Below are 21,967 nucleotides of genomic sequence, written 5' to 3' on the forward strand. Positions count from 1 at the left end.
AGTAGACTTCCACCCTAAGAAGTCCAGGCATGGACAAAGGAGTCTGAGGAGAGAATTTTCGGGGTGACAGTAGAGGAGCTGTGCTCACTGATGGAGCTCAGGGGACCCGAGGCCCTGCAGAAGATCCAGGAGAAACTACACAGACACAGAAACCCTCTGTCACAGACTCAAGACTTCACCTGCAGATGGTGAGTAGTACTTGTTTGGATGTGACCATGTCACTTGCTAATTACATCACACGTGCATCCTGAAACAGACAGACATTTTAGCTATTATAAAAAATGTTGTGGTTATTACTTAATCTCAGGTAATTCAAAACCATACGATTTTATTTATTCCGTGGAACACAAATGGGGAATTATACAGATGCTGCTGGTACCATGCAGTTAGTGCCTATTGGGACGGAGGCTTTTATCAGAAAAGATGCGAAAGCACCATAAAAGTATCATAAATTCTTTCCATTAGACTTGTGAATTACATATTCATGTTTCTTCTGCAGCTCTACAACATTTTTGTATCAGGAATGGACCAAAATTTAAGTAATTGTTCACTGATAAGACTTTAAATGTAGTGCACAAGTTGTAGGGACTATTTTTATGATACGTTCATGCTTCATTCCCCATTCATTGTTATTGCTGGTCTTTTTGTGCATTGCAAAAGAAAATTTTTCCAAACAAAGGTTTGGAATGACATGAGGTTGGGTAAATTATGACATAATTCATTTTTGAGTGGAAAAGTCCAGATGCACCTATATTCACAAACACTCCTTTTCAAAAACAAGCCTGCCTTCACGGAAAGAATACCAGATGCCAGGTGCCTTTATCTGCCTTTGAAAGCAGACATCCCTGAAGAGCACCTGGTGTTGAATTTTATTCTACATTTGCATTACCCATGTTTATCAGATGAGAGCATCTCTCTGCTATTTCTGTTTTTGGAGTAGGTTTTGGATGAAGAAATTCTAGTTTTTCATAACATCTCTGTGTATGTCTTTATGCAACATCATAGTACATTTTATTTATATTTAGAGAAAATTATTAATTCTTCCAACCACATTTTTACACAAGTTTTATGATATGTAATATGTAGCTTATAGGTTAAAAAGGAGCTTGCCAAATCATTTTCAGTAATTAATAAATATAATAAAGCTTAAATAAAATCTAGATATTAGAGGAAACCCTTAAGTTAAAATTAGTAATGTTTCTTCAGCAACTTATATATCTTAAGCATCTATATAGAAAAACAAAAATTAATACAAATCACACAAAAAGACCTAAAATTTAAAAAGAGAACAAAAAATATTAAAATAAAAGGTCATTTAAAAATACTATAGTAGTATATAAATAATATTATTAATAACACAGAAGCATATGCAAACTCAAAATGCACTTTAAAACTTATTGAAGTAGTGATTCATAAATCATCATTAGACAATATCAAAGCTCTCATTTCTTCTGTCACACTGCTGTATTGCATAATAAATCTACATTCATATTTTTGAGATAAAATCAGGAAGCATACTGTACTTGAATAGCATTTTTTTAATGCCTCAATATTTCATGCTTGGAATGATCAGAAACAGTTTACTAAAGATAATCACGGTGTTTCGTTTGCTAGGATATAAACATTCAAAGTTACATAAAAAGAATCATCTTGCTGGAAATCTTTTATTGCAGCAGCTATTCTGGGTAGATGATCCTACTTTGCGCTCTGATAATCACATTGATTCGCATCTTGTTCTGACCACTTGCTTTCAGACCAAGTCATGCAGCCACGTTGAGGTTACTTTAAGTTTATTGTAAAGCTCTTTCTCCTCCTTTTAATGCTGCTCTTTGAAAAATCCACTCTTCAGAAAGCGTGACAGGGATACAAAAAGAGAACCTTACAGGCATGGATGGAAAGATGAAAGGGTCGAAAAAAGGGTTGGATGTACTGCAAAAGTCTTTCATTTTTTGTAGTCCGTGGAAAGAGGATTGCATTGGGGTTTTCGGTTGTCTTAATTTACTTGCCATATTGTGCTCAACAGAGACTGAATGAATTAATCGGGGCAACTGGAATGAGTTAGGGAAATGATTTCATACAACCCATTGGAGTAACTCAATTAGGTTTAACAGTGAGTGAAAGGGTAGCTCTGATGAGAGATGAGAGGTTGCCAGGGGCAGCAGGTGATGATTGGCAGGGTGAGGATGCAGAGAGCGTGACAGTCTGTCTGGGTCTTGCTGCCAAAAATCACACCCTGTGGTGCATCCGAAACACACTGACTTAACCGTCTGTGCCTTGTGTTCTTTTGTTATGTCCTCTTGCCTTCCTTCCTGTCACCCTAAGAGGTCAGGGATTGGTGCTAACAGAATTGAGTGATGACTAATGAGCATCCAGCAATTCGCATGGAGAAAAACCCATTAATAAATGATTTGAGCCCCTTTCCCACTGCACGTCGGACCTGGTATATTGCCGGAACATTGCCGGGTTGCCTTCTGTGTGAAAGCAAACATGTCCCGGGATTGATTCCGGCATTGAACCCGGGTCGGGGACCTAGTAACATTGCCGGGTTTAACCCGGGATGAGCGCTGTGTGAACAAAAGCCAGATCTAATGCCGTGTCGAATTGATGACGCGCGTTATCGTGCAACTCTTTTACCCGCTGTTTTGAAGAAAGATCAACGTTCGCGACCAAAAAATATGTGCAAACTGTAATGAAGCAGAGATCAGTTAGTTCCTCAATTTCCGCGCTGACGCCGAGATCGTTCGCTTGCTTCCGTGAAAGTAATAACATGCCTAACGTTTTCGACTCGTACAATACACATCACGCCCTGATGTCAAGTGTCGTTACGGGATCTTTACGGGTGATGTGTGAAAGCAACGCACATATCCCGGGTCATCACTGGCAGTGTGAAAGTGCAAAATCTAGCGACCCGGGAACAATTGCCGGAACACTTTTCCCGTGTACTTGCCGGAATGGCAGTGTGAAAGGGGCTTTGGGGTCTTTAAGCACCATAACTCTGATTTACACCAGTATACATGTTCCTAGGCTGATTACTTCTGCTCTGTAAAACAAATCCTGTTAAAAAAATGGGTGAAAATGTTTCATGCATTTCGGGTTGACACTTTGCTGTGATTTATTTTATTTTAACTGACATTAATATTATTTAGGGTTGAAAAAAAAATGACAAATTTCCATGATTTTTTGGAGTCTTCCGAGATTTTTTTGAAAGTTTCTGGAAATGTTCCTCCCCTTTGCAACCCTAATATTATTATAGCAATTTACATCCCATAGAATTTCCATTGTTTCGTTAGTAAGATTTGATTGGTGACAATGATTTTAAGCACCATCTTTCCCTCAAAAAGGATTATCAGACAATCCTGCGGACCTGGAGAAACGTCGGCAAGTGTTTGGGATGAACTTCATCCCCCCTAAGAAGCCCAAGACCTTCCTTCAGCTCGTGTGGGAGGCTCTGCAGGATGTTACCCTTATAATCCTGGAAATAGCGGCCATTATTTCCCTCGGACTGTCCTTTTACCAGCCGCCAGGGGGGGGACACTGAAGGTGAATTGGGCTCTAAGTATTCAGTGAAATATATATATATTTTTTAAATACATACATAATATGACCATAAAAGGGATTTCTGGCCTTTCATCAGAAGCTCAGGGAAGATGTTATACTGCTTCATGTCGTAGCCCCATTAAAATTTCAATAATTTAACAGTCTGGTGACCTTTATACTGCTAATATTAACTACACTGCTACTCATACATGCTTATATCTAGACATTTTTTCAGAGTTTCATCCCTAAAATGGTCTTGTGTGTCTTGTGTTGTTAATTTGAAATGCATTCGAATGCATTTTTTAAGTAATCCTGAGTGTAAATACCAGGCATGGATAGTTAAGAAAGCAAAGAATAGAAAGAATAGAGTCCGAGATGATGGATAGATAAAAGAATATAAAGGATTACAAGTAGACACTCAAACTCATTGTCCTCCCACACATTTTTACCTTTCCTTGTCTTTCTGTTTCTCTCCAGCGTGTGGTAATGTGAGTGCAGGTGCGGAGGAAGAGGGAGAGGCGGAGGCAGGCTGGATCGAGGGTGCAGCTATCCTGCTCTCGGTGCTCTGCGTGGTGCTGGTGACCGCGTTTAATGACTGGAGCAAAGAAAAGCAGTTCCGTGGCCTGCAGAGCCGTATTGAACAGGAGCAGCGCTTCGCTGTGGTGCGGAACGGCACGGTCATTCAGATCCCCGTGGCTGAGATGGTGGTGGGGGATATTGCCCAGATCAAATATGGTCAGTAGAGTTCAAAATTTGCTCCACAAATCGTTTTATATGAAAGCATCTTACATTATTAATGAATAAATGGTTCATAAATTTGGATGGTGTGAGCCCCACATGTGGTGATTCTTTATTAAAACTTGAAATTAAAATCTTTAGGAGTCTTGTCTCTATTAAAAGTGCACTGTTAAGTTCCTGTGATTCCTACAAAATCTTGCTTAAATTCTTTATGAACTCAATTTATAAAATTAACTAAATGTTAACAATGCTAAGCATAGTTGATTTTAACTTCTAGTTATAATTATGTATAATTACGAACAAATTTTATATACAGTACAGACCAAAAGTTTGGACGCACCTTCTCATTCAAAGAGTTTTCTTTATTTTCATGACTACGAAAATTGTAGATTCACACTGAAGGCATCAGAACTATGAATTAACACATGTGGAATTATATGTGGAATTATATACATAACAAAAAAGTGTGGAACAACTGAAAATATGTCATATTGTAGGTTCTTCAAAGTAGGCACCTTTTGCTTTGATTACTGCTTTGCACACTCTTGGCTTTCTCTTGATGAGCTTCAAGAGGTAGTCACCTGAAATGGTCTTACAACAGTCTTGAAGGAGTTCCCCCGAGAGATGCTTAGCACTTGTTGGCCCTTTAGCCTTCTGTCTGCGGTCCAGCTCACCCCTAAACCATCTTGATTGGGTTCAGGTCCGGTGACACAGCACCCCATCACTCTCCTTCATGGTCAAATAGCCCTTGATGCCTTCAGTGTGACTCTACATTTTTCATAGTCATGAAATCAAAGAAAACTCTTTGAATGGGAAGGTGTCCAAACTTTTGGTTCTGTACTGTGTATATATATATATATATATATATATATATATATATATATATATATATATATATATATATATATATATATATATATAATATATATATATATATATATATATATATATATAAATTCATTCAAATAGCAAAAAGATTATGCATATAATTGTTAGTATTATATTGTTTCTATAACTAATAATTAAAATTACACTTAAAATTGTGCATGTATAAAAATAAATAATATATATTTATATAAAGTATTAAAGTATATAAATGCATTCAAAAATTTAAATAAATTATTTATACATATTTATAATTAGTTTACTATATTATTATTATTTTATTAATATATTCAAATAGCAAATCCTTACATTTGTGCATGTATATAAATTCTAACTTAAATAATTTCTGTAAAATTAAAATATATAAATTGCATTCAAAAATTATTTGTACATTTTATAATGGGTTTAACATATTAGTATTGTATTATTATTATAACAAATTCTTAAAATTGTACTTAAATTGTGCATATGTATAAATTATAATATGTTATTTTAAAAATTATATATAAAGAATCTGAAGATGCTTTTGAATAATTAATGTTTTAATTTTGGTCATTAAAGGTAGTAGTATTCAAGGGCTTGTAAGATTGATCTGTTGCTGTCACTCTGGGGTCTCTTAGGCGACCTCCTGCCTGCGGATGGTGTTCTCATCCAAGGGAACGACCTCAAGATCGATGAGAGCTCCCTCACTGGAGAGTCTGATCACGTACGCAAATCCATTGCCAAGGATCCCATGCTGCTGTCAGGTAGGGAGTAAAGGTTATATAAGCGAACATATGCTTGCGTGGGTTTGTGTGGACTGGGTTGGCCATATGGCCATAGGTTGTGATGAATGTTTGTGTGTTTTTACATAAATATTTCTGAATATTAAAAACCATACGAATACTGAAAGATATTCGCCATCTGTTTAAGATTCAGATGATTCGGGATGCAAACAGATCCTTGGGACAGAATAGTGGTTAAAAATCCAGGCTTGGACATGGAAAGGGTGTTCTGTTTGCTTATTCCCAGGGGCACAATTCCCTTTAATTATAAGGTAACATCACGTGTGTAGTATACTGTAAGGTATAACAGAATTACCAGTATCAATTAAATTTAGTCTGGCACTATTACAATCCATCTGAATTGAACCAATTCGCTGTTTGGCAGAATGGGGGTTTTGCTAAGTATTCTGTCAGTACTTTTAACACTCAGGTTGTGCAGTGCTTGGGCTAAATCCCATTGACTGGTTTAATGAGAGAACGTCCCTGAGGTCTGATAAACAGGTTAATCAGCTTCCTGCTCATCACTGCTTCCTGGAGAATGATTTGTGTTTGGCCCTCCAGAGACCTGCTCTGCCACTTCTTCTTAATGATCGCAGTTCACCAGAGCAGCTGCTGTTTTCTCTTCACTCGGCCACACACGCAGCGTTACCCCATGACCTCAACATAATCAAATGGGAAAAATGGGAAATGGAATCAATGGAAACATAACATGCTTTTAGACATTTGATGTGAAAAAGGCATGTGTAACATGATTAGAGTGGGCTTGCATAGCTAAATTGACATTAACGAAGAATAATGAATACTAATTTGTAGCAAAGAAAAAAATCGGAATATCATTAACTCCATTGAGTGTCCAATTCACAATCAATATTTCTTGATTTGCCTATATTTACAGTAATAAACTAAAATGTTTTAGTAGACGATTCAAACAAATGTTGTACTTTTACTGGAGCACTGGCTACTGGAAATTCAACTTTGAGTTGAGTTTTTTCAACAAAATCATGAGCAATAAGATCTGACCTTTTGTACAAAGGTCTCTTAATGATATTTATTTGATTAATGACCTAGAAATAGTAAATATTTCTTAATCATTTTACATCGTAACTGTTCCTTGTTCAAAATCCTAAACTTCTATTGTTATTAAATAAATGAAAAAGACTAACAGTTTATTATTTGATGTGATTTCATGAGATATATGATGGTAGATTGAAGTATAGCGGTACTGGATCAGTTCCAGCCTGTGCAGTTGGTTCTTAAGGTCATTGAGGAGGTGGATGGCCAGAGGGAAAACTTGTTTTGAAGGCAGAAGGTTCTTAATTTAAAACTGCTTTGATTTGTCAGGGTGAATTTGGAAAAATGTAGTGAAACTCTTGTGCAAACTAATATGTTTTCTCAGTAAGGATCTCCTGCTTCATGTTTCTCAACTTTAAGATAACTAGTTTCCGTGAAGGTTTTTTGTTTATATTGACAAGCCTTTTTGTCGTTCATCAGTGTGTTCAATTAATCATCAAGGGGTGCATATTATTTTCTCAGTCATTATGGGAGAGTCATCTCTTCTCAACATGTATGTTTGAAGGCTTCTGTTGTGAAGAAGGAAATGCACGCTGCACAAAATAATTGTCTTAATCAGTAGTTTTGTTTTGTTTATCTCTGTAAAAAATCTCTTCTCTCACTGACAATAGACATAAACCAAACAGAATTCTTAAAAAAAACAATGGAGTAGGATTATTTTTTTTTTTTATCCAATTTTTTTTTTACAACTATCTTTTTAAGTGTTTTTTGGTATTTTTTGAAAATAATGGTAAAGAAAGCAAGAATTAATGTGCAGTGGATCAGGGAACAAAGAAGCAATCTGGTTCAGTTTAATTTAATTGTATTACACATTAATACTGAAAGGAAAGGCCATGGAGGAGACTTCAGCTTTAATTCTGTTCCTTGGTTTAGACAAGTGCAGGGGCTAGTGAGAGCACAACAAATAACATCAGTAAATGAAATGAGGCTATGACTCATACAGTTGATTAAAAAAAGTGTAGGCTTATTTCCCATTAACATCACTTTAAGATTAAAAAAGTCCTGTAGATTAAGTAAGCGTTCCACAACTGAGCTGTTTTTTTATATGCATTTAAAATATTTTTATGACACTTTGAATTCCTTGAAATCATTACTTGTATAAACAGTAACATGTAATGAATTGTTTTAGATTGAACATGCTCTAACTGGAGACACCTGAACGTCTAGTCATTTATTAAGGTTTTTATGTTTAAAATATATTTATTACAATGAATACTGAAGTCCTTTAGTCAGTAGCTAGCCAACCAAGTCACAAGATGGCGCCAATAAGCTATTTTAATTATTAATATTAGTTTGAAAAATGGAAAAACTGTAGTGTGGAGTTTTTCAATTAGGGAAGGGAAGAGTTGTGAAGAAATTGTTGAAAATATTTACTGCAAAAACACACAAAAAAAACTTTTTTTCCCAAAATTTAGGCACTCATGTAATGGAGGGCTCTGGGAAAATGCTGGTGACTGCTGTTGGTGTCAACTCTCAAACGGGAATCATCTTCACCCTCCTGGGGGCCGGGGAAGTGGAGGAAGAGAAGAAAGACTGCAAGAAAGGTTGGCGTCTGTCAATTCTTTCAAAGTATTTTAGAAATGCTTAAAAGTTGAGCATGATTAAAACATTCACATCATAAAATATAAATCCATTTTGCTTGAACACCCACGTGGAATTATCCAGACACCAAATGTCTAATGGTCTGGGTCAATTCTGTTTCAATGCATTGAAATGCTCAGAAATTTTGCTCACTCATTTGTGTTGATTTTTCATTGCTTTTGTTCAGCATTTAGGTTTTGTTTTATGTCTTTACATACCACCTTCGTTTTTGTCCTATCCCCTGTTTCCAACAATTCTATCAGAGGCCAATAGTAATTCATCCACGCAGTTCCCCAGTGTTGAAGCCAAAGACCACAACATCATAAATGGTAGGTGACATTCACAATAGAGAGAGATGACTCATAAACAGACATCCTGGTTTAAACTCTCCATATCTGTCGAATATTATCCCTCCATGTTTTATGTTTTCTTTCTCATGCACTTTATTGTTCTCTCATGTCAGCAACATTGACCCTTAAGCAGTGGAACCGATATTTGTTTCGTTTAAATGTCTGCATTAACCTTCACAGGGAAACAAGACGGGACCCTGGAGAACAATCAAAATAAAGGTGACTTTCAGGACTTAATTAGAATTGAGTTACGAGTTCAGATTGATTCATGGCGAGATAAAATACTCATTATGATAAACTATTTTGAGAATGAAACACTGCATAATGCACAGTATACATACCGAATGCTGCCTTTATTATCAATTTTCGATATTAATGTTTCATATAATTTTTGTCTTATGTCATGTCAGTCAGTTCTGATAATGATATTGTGCATACTGTGTGCAGTAGACATACTGCAAACTACAAAAAAAGCGTTCTTTGCTATTCTGTGTGGTTTGCTATTTCTAACAATTACCTATAATTCTGTTTGCCTGATCACCTTGTCTCCACCCACTATAGCTAAGAAACAGGATGAGGCTGTTGCCATGGAGATGCAGCCTTTGAAGAGTGCAGAAGGTGGGGAAGTGGAGGAGAAAGAGAAGAAAAAATCCAGTGTGGCCAAGAAGGAGAAATCAGTTCTTCAGGGCAAACTCACCAAGCTCGCAGTGCAAATCGGGAAAGCAGGTGGGGCGGTCTAAAGTTAGGTCAAGTTCTCCTGATCTGATCATATTGGCTTGCTAAGTCAAGCATTATTTTTGCTCATACATAACGGATAGGAGTTTTACTGAACCTTGAAGTATTGTTCTGTTGTTCAAAATTTTGGGGTCAGTAAGATTTGTATTTATTTTGTAAAAAGAACAATTGGTCTCTTTCTCAGTTCAGTTTTTTTTTTTTTTTTGTACCACCCAAGGTGAATGAATATTATAAAGTGGGTATTTCAAGGTATTTTATTGCTTGATAGTTTGATTTCTGATGTTATACATTACCATGAACACTGGAGTAATGATTGCTGAAATGACAACTTTGCCATCAAAGGAGAAAATAGAGATGGTAATGTTATCTGTCTATAATACTGTATTATAATACTAATACTTTTTTGATCAAATAATTACATTCTTGTTAAGCATTGAACTTCTGTCAAAAACTAAATGAGCAAATCAACCCCAAACACTTGGTAGTGTATATTTCAGTCAGTAAATCAGCCAATTAATTATCCATGATATCTCAAATAGTGTGGCTCTTTGAGGAGAGGTGTGCTATTATATTTCTAAGCAGTTACATGTATGATTTATTTCAGGTCTGGTGATGTCCGCCATCACTGTGATTATCCTGATGCTGTACTTCGTGATCGAAACGTTCGTCATTCAGGGGGTGGTCTGGCTGACAGAATGCACGCCTATTTATGTGCAGTACTTTGTCAAATTCTTCATCATCGGAGTTACAGTTCTGGTGGTGGCTGTGCCAGAGGGTTTGCCACTGGCTGTGACCATATCATTGGCCTACTCCGTAAAGGTGGGGCAAAAATGAAGTTATGTTGAAGAATGCACCTGTTTTTATAACGTTGAGTCCATCATAGAAGTGTCATTTACACACACACTCATATTGGCAAGTGCCACAAAGATTAACACTCTTCCTATTAATGCCTTTCCACAGAAAATGATGAAGGACAATAATCTGGTGCGTCATTTGGACGCATGTGAGACCATGGGCAATGCCACGGCAATTTGCTCAGATAAAACAGGGACCCTCACCACTAACCGGATGACAGTAGTGCAGATTTATATAGGGGACCAGCTCTTCCGCAACATCCCAAGACCTGACCAGATTAACCCAAAGACACTGGAGCTCATCACCAGTGCTATTGCCGTGAACTGCGCCTACACCTCCAAAATAATAGTGAGAGTACTTTAGTAAAATACTGGCTACTTTAGCACTAAACTTTTGCAGCATCACAATAATATTTCTGCAGATTTTCTGTCATTTCATGTCTTCCACTCTTTTCACCACTTCCTCCCAGGCTGCAGATAAGGAAGGTGGGCTGCCCAAACAAGTGGGTAATAAGACAGAATGTGCTCTGCTGGGACTCGTGCTAGACCTGAAGCAAGAATACCAAGCTGTGAGAGAGCAGATCCCAGAAGAGAAGCTCTATAAAGTCTACACCTTTAATTCTGTCAGAAAATCCATGAGCACCGTCATTCAAATGCCTGATGGAAGCTTCCGCTTATACAGCAAAGGAGCCTCTGAGATCCTGCTCACAAAGTAACTAACATCTCTTTTTCAAATAAATGCTTTTCTACTTTGTTTTTTTCAAAGAATCCTGAAGAGAGACATTTCTGAAGGGTCGTGTGACACTGAAGACTGGAGTAATGTCTATTGAAAATGAATCTTTGCCATCACAGGAATAAATTGGTTTAAAATATATTAAAATACTAAAACGTTTAGATTATTTAGAAAGTTGAAATTGTACAAATATTTCACAGCATTTTTTGGTAAACGCAGCCTTGGCGAACAAGAATCTTTTCAAATGCTAGTCTATTTTAGTTATACTATTTTTTATAATACTTGGTTGTGATTTTGATGATCAACATTTTGTGAAGGTTAGGCATCTTAGTTCACTGGCCATTTGTTAAAAATGCTCAAACTAAAGACTACTACTTTCTTCAAGGCCTAATTTGTACCTAATTTGTGAAAAGTATTTTTGTTGCCACAAATTTAGAAATTAATTTGTTAAACAAAGTTGACTTTTTCTGAAAATAAGTATCATGCAAAATAAAATAAAAAAGTGTACACTTTGTCCAAAATAAACTGTAAAGATAAATTAATTGAACAGTTCTGTCTTCATCTTAGGTGCTCGTTCGTCTTGGGCCGTGATGGTGAGGCTCGTGCTTTTCGGCCACGGGACAAAGATGAAATGGTGAAGAAGGTGATTGAACCGATGGCATGTGAAGGCCTTCGTACGATTTGCATTGCTTACCGAGAGTTCCCAGCTGACCCCATGCCAGAATGGGACAATGAGACGGACATCGTCTCCAACCTTATCTGCATCACAGTGGTCGGCATTGAAGACCCTGTTCGAGCTGAGGTATACAAACCAGTTTACGGTCTTGGATGTCTGTGTACTCTTAGTTTTCAGTCACTCTCTCCTATTTACCTTAGAAACTGAACATACCCTAAACATAACTTCTGAGTTAGAAATCTTAAAATGCTGTATTTGATGCATAATTATGATATCTGTTCTGATTTGCTGATTATGATTCTAATCAGGTCCCAGAAGCCATCAGGAAGTGCCAGCGAGCAGGCATCACTGTGCGGATGGTGACGGGTGACAACATCAACACTGCACGTGCCATCGCTGCCAAATGTGGCATCATCCATCCTGGCGACGACTTCCTGTGTATGGACGGGAAGGAGTTCAACAGGCGAATCAGAAATGAGAAAGGAGAGGTATGCTTCTAAGTTTTGTAGATATGTACAGAACTTATGCATTCTTTCTATATAAGTCAGCATATTAGAACAATTTCTGAAGGATCATGTGACACTGAAGATGGAGTAAAGACTGTTGAAAATTCAGCTTTGCCATCACAGGAATAAACTACATTTTAGAATCTATTCAAGTAGTATTTAAATAATAAGCTTTCAGTTTTATTAATATATGAATATAATATTAATATATGAATATGATATAACATTACTGTTTTTACTGTATTGTGATCAAGTAAATTCATCCTGGTTGGGCATAAGAGTCTTTTTTTAAAACATTTAAAAATCCTACATACCTCAGATTTTATAACGGTGCTGTTTTTTGTTGTTGTTTTTTTTACTTTTTGTTGCAGATTGAGCAAGAGCGCATTGACAAAATTTGGCCCAAGCTCAGAGTTCTTGCTCGTTCCTCCCCTACAGACAAACACACACTTGTCAAAGGTGAGTCTCTTCATCAGTTGAGTTCATACTTTGTTCCTATGGGGATGATCACTTCTCCTGTATGTCTTTAATGGAATTCCCTTATAATCACTTACAGTACAATACAGTATAATTTCTTTGTGTGTGTCTTGTGTTCAGGTATCATAGACAGCACCATTGTAGAACAAAGGCAGGTGGTTGCAGTCACTGGCGACGGCACAAATGATGGACCTGCTCTTAAGAAAGCTGATGTTGGGTTTGCAATGGTGAGAAGATCCATCCACTAAATATGTGAAACATTGCTATGTATTTTACATAGCTAAATATGAGACAATATTGAAAACAATATTCTTATCTTTTTAATTCAATGTTAAATTGAAACATTGCAGATTTAAATATGTCTGAATTCTCCAAAATAGTAATGGATTTCTCTGTTTGCATAGGGCATTGCTGGTACAGATGTGGCCAAGGAGGCCTCTGACATCATCCTGACGGACGATAACTTCTCAAGCATAGTAAAGGCTGTGATGTGGGGACGGAATGTGTATGACAGCATCTCCAAATTCTTACAGTTTCAGCTCACAGTGAATGTGGTGGCTGTCATAGTTGCCTTCACTGGTGCCTGCATCACGCAGGTACACGCATACACAAACACACACACACACACACACACACACACAAACATGCATATATTTCAGTTTCAAATAAATACTGTTCTTTTGAACTTTCTATTCATCCTGAAAACTGTATATCATGGTTTGCACAAAAAAAAATCAGCAGCACAATCATTTTCAAGGGCACCAAATCAGTATTTTAGAATGATTTCTGAAAGACCTGGAGGATAATACTAAAGACTTGAGTAACGCTGATTATAATTTAGCTTGAACACCACAATCAATCAATTAAATTTCACTGAAATAAAGAACAGCAATTAAAAAATTGTTGTGATGCTTTATTACTGTTTTTACTGTTATTGATCACATAAATTCAGTCTTGGTGGGCTTAAGAGACCTCTTTCAAAAAACTTTAGATTTCTTACTGACCTGAAACATTTGAATGGTAGTGTGTATATATGCACTAATATAACCTGACATCTAAACTGAGTTTTATTTATTAATTTTTTGGTCTGTTTTTGTGTATGTAGGACTCTCCCCTTAAGGCTGTGCAGATGCTGTGGGTCAATCTGATCATGGACACATTTGCTTCTCTGGCTCTTGCCACAGAGCCACCCACCGAATCGTTGCTCCTGAGGAAGCCCTACGGCCGAAACAACCCCCTCATATCCACAACCATGATGAAGAACATCCTCGGCCATGCAGTTTACCAGCTCATCATCATCTTCACCCTGCTCTTTGTAGGTACGGTACTCTGTGCACTGTTTCCGTCAAAGGATTTGATTGTTGTCTTTCAATATGTGTCAAATTAGTAATGGTCAACATTATATATTGTTTTAATTTATTGGTTTCAGTTGATATTGTAGATTAATGTCATCTTTCCTGACCCTGTGCTCAGGTGAGAGGATCTTTGACATAGACAGTGGACGTAACGCTCCACTTCACTCTCCTCCCTCCGAGCATTACACCATCATCTTTAACACCTTTGTCCTCATGCAACTCTTCAATGAGATCAATGCCCGGAAGATCCACGGAGAGAGGAACGTGTTTGATGGAATCTTTTCAAATCCCATCTTCTGTTCAATTGTGCTGGGGACCTTCGCCATACAGGTGAACACATACAGATCTCTAGATATAGAAATCTAGATTCTTGATATCCGTTTCTACTTATAAACTAAATGCCATACGTATATACACAACTGTTCAAAAGTTTGCTTTGTTTATTGTAAATGTTTATAAAAAAGTATGTCATGCTTACTCTTGTGTTTGAATTTATTTGATCAAAAATACAATAAAAATATTAGTATTGTAGTACAATATAGTAACAAGTGTTTTAATATATTTTTAAAATGTAATTTATTTCAGTGATGGCAAAGATTGATTTTCAGCATCATCACTCCAGTCTTCAGTGTCACATGATCCTTCAGAAATCTTTGTAATATGCTAATATTATTAAGCAAGGACACAAATGCTAAAGAGCTTGAAAACACATGGAAAACACATTTCAAATATACACTTTCCATCATATATATTTGTACAACTTGATGCATTTGTGCCTTACACATCAATGAAAGTAAACCATTCCACTCTTATATCTCTGTTTATGATTTGTAGATTGTGATTGTGCAGTTTGGTGGGAAACCTTTCAGCTGTTCCCCCTTAAATGTGGAGCAGTGGCTTTGGTGCCTGTTTGTGGGAATGGGAGAGCTGGTCTGGGGACAGGTAAGTGCTGCCATGTGATGGTCTCACTGAAAATCACTTTCAAAAAATATCAGCTTTAGTTGTACTTCATTGTATTGTTTTCTCTCTAGGTGATCGCATCAGTGCCAACACATCAGCTGAAGTGTCTGAAAGAAGCGGGCCATGGGTCGGCTCCAGACATGATCATGGATGAGGATCTAGCTGAGGATGAGGAGGAGATTGACCATGCCGAGCGAGAGCTGAGACGAGGACAGATCCTGTGGTTCAGAGGACTCAACCGAATTCAGACTCAGGTGACGTTCAGGCTTTGTCTAGTCCTGTCTGGTTTAACGTTGCTTTTGCGTTGTTTCGACAGGGACAGCTGTTCCCGCATACTGCCTTAAAATATACCAAATGCCTTCTGTGCCACATGCTGTAGTTTGCGCACTTTACTTTCCTCATAACTCAAACCTATTTTTCTTTCTTCACCAGCCTTTATAAATTGATGAAATATTTATTATTTAACAAGCTTTCTGTGTTGTAGATCTTAACTTCTCTCTCTCCCTCACTTCATCCTTTATTCTCTTTGCTGCTATATCAAGCTGTTTTATTGAGACCTTTTTGCTCTGCTACTCGCGTGTGTCTCCATGTGTTATGTCGCTCCTTGGTAACTATTATTGGCCTTTTTTTAACTTATAAATATTATTGTGGTTACAATGTTTCTTTGGCACACTTTATTTTAAGGTCCAATTCTCTCTATTAACAAATAATTAACTACGACTTTTGCCTCAATAAACTCTTAATTTGGCTGCTTATTAATAGATTTTAAGTTTAGGTATTGGGTAGAATTAGGGATGTAGAATATGGTCCTGCATATTTGATTAATAAGCACCAATAAACTGCCAATATATTAATAATAGTCATGCTAGTTAATAGTCAGAATTGGTCCCTATACTTAAATTGTTACCTGTTTCTTCAAGTTATAGGCACTTTTGCAATAACTTTCTGAACCAACAAATGTAATTTTCACGACGTATCAAACTATTTGATAAGATATGATGTTTTAATTATTTTTGTCAAATTTCAGGTAGCAATTTATGTATCCTAAATAGAAAAAATATACTATTTTTATTTTTGATTTACATTATTTTACAAAATTACAGCTTGATTGGAAATGCTAATAAAACGTAGCCTATATAAATAGTTTTACAAATTTAATACTTTTGTGATGTATTTTTATATTTTAAGATTTAAAGTTGGGCTCTTTGAAGGGTGAAACGATACAAAAAAAAAATGATCCAGTAGTTTTAATGTTTCACATAACAAGAAAATTGAAAACATTATACTTAAAAATAAATATACTTATAATAAAAAAAGTGCTTATAGTTGAAGAAACACCCCTGGTTGGTTGGTGTGCACACTGTCAAATTTTAAAATGCTGCTTTCCTGCAAGCCGTTCCTCCCCAAAACCCCCCCAAGTGATTATACCCCCATCCCGCTCATTTCATGAAGCTCATTCGCCTGTCTGTGTGATGTCCTTCTCTCTCTCTCCTGCAGATGGAGGTAGTGAGTACCTTCAAGAGAAGTGGTTCGTTTCAGGGTGCAGCGAGACGCCGCTCTTCAGTGCTCAGCCAGCTCCATGACGTAACCAATAATTCTACTCCCTCTCACGTAGTTCTCTCCACTGCCAATGCAACTGGTGCCCCCGGGAGTGAGTCCTTACATTCCGTTAACGGCACCTCGTAGAGCCCGTGCACTCAGATGACTAGCATACACACCAACACACGCACACACACATCTGCATTGTTGCCTGCCTTCAAACGCAACTAGTTTGCTGAATGTTGAGTGTGTGTGTGTGTGTGTGCGAGAGAGAGAGAGAGAGAGAGAGCAGATTATCATTGGAGCATCTGCTTCATCTCTCTACATGTGCTTTTTAGTTAGTTTCGCTTATTCGTTTGTGGCCTTTCTTTCTTTCTTTCTTTCGCACTTTCTTTCGTACTTTCTTTCCTCCTTCATTGCTACCTCATAACTTATTTCTTGCTCTTGCTGTTTAATTCTGGCTTGTTGCTGCCAAGATAAGGCTGGTTTGCTTTTTATTATTGCCTTTTTTTTATTCTCCCGTTGCTTGATTTTGCCAATAATTCACCCTCAAATCAATGTTGCCTTGAAGGGATACCAGAATTTAACTCAAAAGAGCCAATCAACAATTGAAATGAATAGAGAAACTAAAGTGGAGATGTTTGATCCATTTGACAACATGGGAACAATGAAAGCGAAAGATTGACTGTTGTAAACCTGCGAGTATAAGCCCATAATGGTTTCTGCTGCCATTTTCATATTAGGGATATTAGCATTGATAATGCTAACATTTTTCTATCCCGTTCAGGATAAAAAGCATACTTACGGTGTGCCGTGTTTTTTTTGCTCTGTCTTTGTGCACCTTGTTCAGATTCTCCTTTCTCTTTTCACAGGTTTCGTGTTATAACCTGCCACATCTAATGAAAATGTCCTGCTGATTGTTGCTGCTTGAGTTTCTACACATAAGAAAAGCTTTCTTACTATCTGCTGCTATTATTTATTGTCACTAAACTGCTGTAGTTGTGGACAGTCTTCTTGAAAGCCATTCTCACAGACAGTGATTTGTTTATGAGGGTTTTTAATGCACCAAATATAACATCAACATTGCCCTCCAGGTACCAGAAGCGATCTTTTCCGTGGTCTAAAGAAAACAGCTGCGTCTTAGCATTTCCAAATCCCTTCAAAGAGACCACCGAGCATTAGCCCAGCTGGAATGCCCCCCAGTATCATTATCACTTCCCCTTCAATGTTAATCTTCAGTTCCTTTTATTTATGAACCTTTAAAAATGAAATCTGTTTTGTCCACCATTTTTCAACATAGGTTTTTAGTGTCTTATCCTGTCCTGTCCTGTCAGTCTTGTCCGGTATAGTGTTTTTATTTTTTGTCTTTGTTCTTGTTTCATCCGTCTTTAGCATTTTGTGCTGTTATCTTAGATAAATATAACGGAGAAAGAAAAGTTCCAGCAAAATCATATTATCGTTTATCGCAAAATAATGGAGATATGCCTTGGTGATGCTGCACAAGAGGGCTGCTTCTCAAAAGCTTTTGTTGGGCCATCACACCACAACAAAAGAACATGATTTGTGCTGTAGGTTTAGACCTCCATCCTTCACCTCCCTTCTCTTGCCGTCTGTCATGAGGAGTTCTGATGTGATGTGTTTGGAGCTATTCAAACACAATCCCTTTTCTGTTTTTCCATCCAGTGCCTGAATTACAAAAGACTAGCCGATTTCTCACAGTATCTTTTCCCCTCTTTGATATCATGACCATTACAAATTCTGGGCCTTATACTCGAAAGTTTACAATGTCAGTGCTGCGTAGCAAAGAATACAGCTTTAAATGAAAAAGCAGGAAGCTCAAAACGAATGGCTCTTTGGAAAAACAAATCCGCAGAAGCGCTGTTGTGTCCATGTTGTGAAGTCCCCTCCCTCTGTCAGTCACATTGCTTTGTGGTCATTCCCGAACGTGGTTTGGCTATGCATGTAGAATGCAGAGAGCAGGAAAAAAAAAACTTACGTCTGATGAATGTGACGGTCCGACATGCATGGTTACACACGAACGATTTTCCACCACGGCTGCTGTATAATCACACATGACGAGAACAAGGATGTCAGAAAAAGGAACATGGACCATTTTGATCATTGTTTTTACGGATATTTTTTCCTATTGAATGCGTACTTGCATGCTATGCATGAACGGGAAGAGGAATTTTGAATTATTGTGCATGGTTGCATGGGAGACGAGTCCCATTTAATGTGTTCATACTTTTGAGGGCATAGAGAGTTTGGTTTTTCTTTCCACAAAAACAAGGCAATCAAGATTTTTTAAATGTCCTCGTATTAGAATGAGCTAATATAATCAAAGGTACTTTGCTTTATGTTTCTTTTTTTTTCATTGATTTATTGAAAGTGGATTTTCAAAAGGCTTACAAATATACCCTATAAATGTAACAAATAGAAATCTGATGATGTCAGAACAATAAATAATGCTTACAGTAACTATTGCAATCTGTTTTTTCAAGACTGTTGAATCTGTATTACAGAATTTGTCAACACCAACAGTATGTGAATACGCATGTCTTTATTTCCTGTATGTTTTTGTGTTTGTGTATTCTGTGCACAGCCGTGTAGTGTAAACCTCACTCTTTGTGTGTGTATTCTGTGTACACGGTGTATGTGTGTGTTGGTACCACATGGTGGCGTGTGTGCCTTCAAAATCATTGTTTTCTATGTGTTTACTGTCGTTTATTTGCATGTTTTATTTTTATTTTTCTTAGTGTTCCATGAATTTGAATCACCTGGTATTGAACTGGCAACAGTGAAAGTTGTAATTCCGTTTTTGACCAGACATACAAGCCTTTTATTATTTTCTTAATTATTTTATCTTTTAATTTTTAAGTTCACTAATTTAACATGCCTTTCTGCTCATAAAACATCATAGGTTAAAAAAGTCAAACTTTTTGATCATGATCATTATTAAAGCTGAAATTGTATTAAATGAAAGACAGTCAGGGGGCTAAGGCTGCTTTGACAGATTATCCTTCCATTTTATTGGAACTTTTTGTGTTTGCCGTCTTGTGTATCATCTTGAGATTTCCTTTTCCTCTTGTAATTACAACTTGGGTTTCAATGATTGTTTTTGGGCGTCATTCTATAGAGGCCTATAGAATGGCTGTGGAGTTTTGTTTCTTTTTAAAGGCCTACTGCACCAAAGGCCTTAATGGATGTGAAACTTTCAATTCTCGCAGCTCAGCTAGCTGAAAGTGTGCGAGTGGTGCAAAAGGGGGACTAAACTTCTCTCCACCTCTCTGTCCCTTTGATCCCTCCATTTTCTTCCCTTTGACATCTCCTACCCTGCACCCTTGACGTATAGATCCGGGTGGTGAAAGCTTTCCGTAGCTCCCTCTACGATGGCATCGAGCGGCCTGAGTCGCGGAACTCCATTCATGACTTCCAGGCGCACCCGGAGTTCATCATCACGGACTCGGTCCACAACATCCCCCTGATCGACGAGACTGATGTGGACGACGAATCGGAACGCTCCAACCATAACCACGTGCGTGTGGCACTTCGTCACCCCGGCCCTCACTCTCAGCCACAGAGGCCCCCGCGATCCCGTTACCCGTCTCGCCCGCTGAGGCAGCAGAGTCTGCCGGTCACCCTCAACTGCAACAACAACGCCGCAGAGAACCGCGTCTACTTGGGCTCGAGTGTTTCCCCCTGCCCTGTGAGCCCTCTGCACAGCCTGGAGACGTGCCTCTGAAGGTCAGAGGTCAGCCGGTTGAGACTGCCAGCCAGACGGAGAAACGCTTATTTCTGTACCTAATCTTCGTTCCTTTCACTATCACAGATTCACTGCTTCAAAATGTTTCAGTGGTTCTTTACAGTGTCTTGTGTGACCCAAAGACAATCCCGTTCCGCATGAAAGTGACCGATTATGTTCTCATACAGTATGTTGCACTGGAAAGAAATACCCAAAACAATGAGATGGATCTACGTGTGTGTAGGCATGGACCCTGACTAAAGATTTTAAAGACTGTGAGCCTAAGGAAAGTGTACAAAAAAGATGTTTATTTAAGGATTACTCCTATCGCCTTTTAGTTAATAACATTATTGTTCCAATTATTATAGTGGTTATATTTCTGCTAAAACTATGACAATTAATACTATGGTTACTATACTCCAGTTATGATACTTTATATCACTAAGTATGTTTGTATGTATGACGTTAGTCTGTATGTATGTGTATTTGTTTGTTTGTTTGTTTGTTTGTTTGCTGTTGCTAAAATCGGTGTCTATGTTCTCATTGGTTCCACACGTTCCTCTCTCTCTGTTTTCTGTGTTAGAGTGTATGCCTAATTAAAAAAAATGAAATGAAATTACAGAACATATAGCGGCAGCATAAATAAAATAAAATCTTACCGTTGGAGGAAAATCTTAGAATATTTGCTGGGAATAAAAAAAAAAAAAAAGGCAATGGTGCAAGAGCATCTTACCCATTTCTGAAAACACTGCTCACAAAAAAAGAAAAGTATCTATACTATCTACTATATTTCTATCAATAGATCATATCAATAATTATTTTTATGATGTATTTTCATGTCAGTGAAGCAGCTCAGCAAGATTTCCTGAATATGTATTTTCCTATCTGACATATTTTTTTTTAAAACATGTTCAAAATATGGTGTTTTGGGGTATAGAACAGGGGTGTGAAACTTAATTCCTAGTTTAGCTAACCCTAATTAAACACGCCTGATCCAGCTTATCATGTCCTTCAGACCTATTTGGAAAAAAAAGGGGTCTGACCCAAACAGACCTAAACCAGGAACAGGAGTTTGACACCCCGGTATAGAAAACGTTCAGACACACAAACAATTTCTTGATCAGATCATGTGGAAGCCTTTAACTTTCATTCATCTTTTAAACTTGTATTCAAAGTAATTAAAAATCTGCATGATTTATCATAAATGTATGCATCACACTGCATTATTCCATGGGTCAACAGTGCACATATTCTGCCAGAGACTGATTCGTTGCTGACATGCTTGAAGGTAAACTCATTTTTGCATCACTTCTTTGTATGTTTTGAATAAGGTAACGATTACAATAAAGTTAAATATAGATAATAGTAACTAAACGAGTTGCAGTTTACAAAGAACACGTATGAATAGACAATTGGAAGAAAACAAAAAATGCCACATTGAGTTAATAACTCCCATTATAATAG

General features: G+C 37.3%; 1 pseudogene; it reads left to right on the forward strand.

Annotated features, from left to right (window-relative positions):
- Positions 1 to 10: 10 nt before the first annotated feature.
- LOC113107058 (plasma membrane calcium-transporting ATPase 3-like) lies at positions 11 to 21,400 on the forward strand (annotated as a pseudogene).
- The last annotated feature ends 567 nt before the right edge of the window (positions 21,401 to 21,967 follow it).

The sequence above is a fragment of the Carassius auratus genome, chromosome 8 (assembly GCF_003368295.1).
Source record: "Carassius auratus strain Wakin chromosome 8, ASM336829v1, whole genome shotgun sequence".
NCBI classification, from domain to species: domain Eukaryota; kingdom Metazoa; phylum Chordata; class Actinopteri; order Cypriniformes; family Cyprinidae; genus Carassius; species Carassius auratus.